This window comes from Arachis ipaensis, chromosome B02 (assembly GCF_000816755.2).
Source record: "Arachis ipaensis cultivar K30076 chromosome B02, Araip1.1, whole genome shotgun sequence".
NCBI lineage: Eukaryota > Viridiplantae > Streptophyta > Magnoliopsida > Fabales > Fabaceae > Arachis > Arachis ipaensis.
This window is the reverse complement of record NC_029786.2, coordinates 60,397,826-60,401,671: the sequence shown is the minus strand read 5'-3', so window position 1 is coordinate 60,401,671 and position 3,846 is coordinate 60,397,826.

The following is a 3,846-nucleotide window of genomic DNA, read 5'->3' as shown; positions in this document are numbered from 1 at the left end:
ATCATTATCAAGATGAACTACCTTCCTATTATGAACCCTCTCTCCCAACCAATGAATCCTCATATCCACCCCAACCTCCAATGGATGACAGACTTCGTGTTATTCTTCAAAGGCAAGAAAGGATGAGTAAGAGTGTGCAAAATTTTGCAGCCACCTTTGGCGAGTTAGTAAATATAATAGCTTCCCAATATCTGAGCACTCAAGGAACTCCCATGGCTACATGTGGAGAATCGAAGGAAGAGCAAAGCATGAAGGAGACACTAGAAACTTCGGTGGACAATGAGGAACATGGCTTTGTATTGGAATAAGTGGAGGAAGCCATAATAGTTGCAGAGGAAGAAGTGGTTGAAGACTTAGGAGATGCTGAACCTCCATGGGAAAGTCAAGACATAGAACCTCCTTCCAAGACGGTTGCATTTGATGTTAAGGAGGGTGTACAACATTCAAAGTTTGCAAAGAGGTTGAATTGGAAGAAATCTACCAAGATGAAGAGGTTGAAATTAAAGAAGTTTGCAAAGAGGTGGAAATTGTCAAAGAGCACAAGGGAGTGGAGCTTGGAATCACCTTGCCAAAGTTATTGGAGACCCCTCCCCCTAAGTTGCCATCATCCTTCACAACATTCAAGTGGGTAAAATTCATATCCCTTAGCTTTCTAATCCCACTTGAATATGGGCTACTGGAGACGGATGGTCAACTTAGAGCTCTTTGTGGCATTAAGAGTAAGAGGAAAATGGTCAGTGGTAAGAATTGTCCTGCAAGGTTCATTATGGTTGAAAGCTTTAAGTTTAAACGCAAAGGTTGGTGTAAAGCTCAACTGAATGGGTCTAGGAAGTTGTTTGGCCACTTTAGTGAGAATTCAGATTGCTTGCTACCCGGATAGAATCATGATGATCAACACAAAGACGGGTGTAAAAGCAAAGTTTGGGATCCTGGAGTCTGTTCTGACATTCAGCACACTGGAAGCCTGAGAACCTGTTTAAAACTGCTTAAAGGCTTTACGTGCCTTGTTTGGGATCCCGGAGGCTACTGGAATTACAAACAATGGTGGAGATTCCTGGATGAATTCAAGCATAAGCCACCATAACAGGAAGCTCACCAAATGTCCAACTTAAGGACTCTAACTAAAAGTGCTAGGTGGGAGACAACCCACCATGGTAAGATCGTTCCTTTTTCATTTTTATTTAGTTTTATTTGTTTTTGAGTTTTATTTTATTTTATTATATTGAACCTGGATTTTTGCATCACATTCATATTAACATTGCATTTTGCATTTTTTTTAGATTAAAAAAAATAATAATAAATAAATAAAAGTGCCAAGCAACGCGACCGCATCAGCGACGCATCCGCGTCGCAAGGAGAGGATAAAAAATAAAAACGAATAGAGAGTTACGCTGGAGCGTGGCTGGAGGCGTGCCAGTGGCACAATTCGTCCCACGCGACCGCGTCGCTGACGCGTCTGCGTCGCAGGGGAATACTGGCCTCCCACGCGATCGCGTGCCCCACGCAGTCGCGTGACCTGGATTTCGACGTCAAAGGGTGCATGGCCGAAAGATGAGCTGGAGTGATGCTGGACTGGCGCTGGATGCACAGTCCATCTCACGCGACCGCGTGCCTCACGTGGCCGCGTCACATCCTAATAACTGGCCACTCATGCGATCGCATGCCCATGCAATCGCGTCACCCCAATTTTGGCAAGAAGCAAATTGAACAGAGAGTTGTGCGAGCGCGAGGCTGCCCTCGCGCCAGTGGCATAAAACGGGTCACGCGACCGCGTCAATCAAGTTTAAGCGCAAGTCGCGTGACCGCGTGCCTTACGCGACCGCATCGCTTGCGCCGCACAGCTTTTCCTAATTTGCCAATTATCTTATCTTTTCTTCTCCAAATTCTTATTTCCCTTATTTCTTTCTCCTTCCTTTCTTTTTTTCTTTGACTACTCATCTTTTTCACCTCCATTCTATTTTATTTAATTTATTTGCATATTTCATTCATTGCATCTTAATTTTGTGCATATTTTTATTTTCTTTTCTAAATTAATTAATTTTTCTTTGGTGTTAAAAATTTTCTTATTTAACTGTTGCATCTTCCCTTGTATTATTCTGGGTGCTTAGTGACTTGTTTTATTCTGGATAGGTAATATTATTTATATCAATGCCAATCTTTGATACCTATATTCCTTTTGCATTGACATGCACTTACATTGTCTTTTATTACCCACTCTCTTCCCCATTGTTGTACATTGTGTACCATTGGCATGCCATTGCTTCTATTGTTTTCTCACGTACATGTTGAAGCTTCCATGTAAATGAGACCCTTATCATTTGGCATTAACCCACCCATACTTCATTTAGTTTCTTATCTTTATTTTTGGGTTACTCTTCTTCTTTTTTTTTCTTCTTTCAGGCTGGCCACCGAAGACGGAAAAAGGGAGAAACTTCTATAAGGGGAGACAAACAAGTCCATATGCACAATCTTTGAAGGAAAGCATCAGTTGGAACAACCCGTCCACCTGCACATCTTAGCATGCACCGAGGACGGTGCAATCTTTAAGTGTGGGGAAGTCGATACCGATCTCCATGGGTTAGTACCTTTCTGTTTCAACACCAATGTTTAAATTTTCTTTATTAAATTAGTTGTTGCATTTGCATGTTTAATTGCATGTTTATTTGATTTTATGCATTTAGTTACTGCTTGGTTAAAATAATAAGATTCTTTTTAAGATCCTATTTTTGAAAAAATTTCACTAATTTAAAATCAAAATTTTTGTGTAAAACTTGTTTGGAAGTTGTATTTGGAACATGGTTTTTGAGCCAAAGAACACACAACCTGTGAGATTTTGAGCTTATTTACATGGTTACATTATTTAACCATAAATATTTTATTCCTGTGTATTCCCTTCTCTATGATTGTAATCTATATTTTATTCCAATCTATATGTCCATTATTTAGTGTATTTACATGCTTGCATATGATTGAGGCCATTATTTGATTTTAGCTCACTTATCCCAAATAAGCCTACCCTTTAAATCACCCTTGTCAGCCACTTTGAGCCTTTTAATCCCCTCTTGTTCTGTATTTTACCACATCACTAGTCTTAAAGCAGAAAAACAATTAAATATCCCAATTGAATCTTTGGTTAGCTTATGATAGGGATTGTGCATCAACTAAGTGTGGGGAAATTGTGGGAACATGGGTTAATAAGGGAATGTATCATGTTTCTAATTTATTTGAAAATTGAGAATTTGGGAACCTACTCATGAAAAAAAAAACCAAAATAGAAAAATAATGGAGAATCCATGTGCATTGATAAGTTATGTTTGCTTTTATGATTCAAAAAAAAAAGAGAAAAAGAAAAAAAAAATATATATATATATATATAATATAAATAAATAAATAAGGGGACAAAATTACCCCAATGTTAAGTCAATGAAAAATCAATGCACATGTGATAAATTAAAAAAGAAAATGTTGATACATGAGTATGTAATGTAAAAGTGGGAATTTTGGGCAGCTAGGCATGAATTAGAATTATATAGAGTATATGTATGTTAGGTGAAAGCTTAGGTTAATTAAAGATTCAATTTATAAAGCTCACTTAGCCATATACATATACCCTTACCCTTACCTTAGCCCCATTACAACCTTGAAAAGACCTCATGATGTTTGTATTGGTATATTAAATATTGTTGATTGGTTAGGTGAAGAACAAAGTTTAGAAAGCATGATTAGAGAAGAGTAGAGTGATTGACCCTAGACACTTGAGAGTTAGAGTGATATACACTACCAGTAAGGGTTCAGTGCTAAATTCTATGTTTCCTGCTTTCATGAGCTATCTTCTTACAAGTTTAC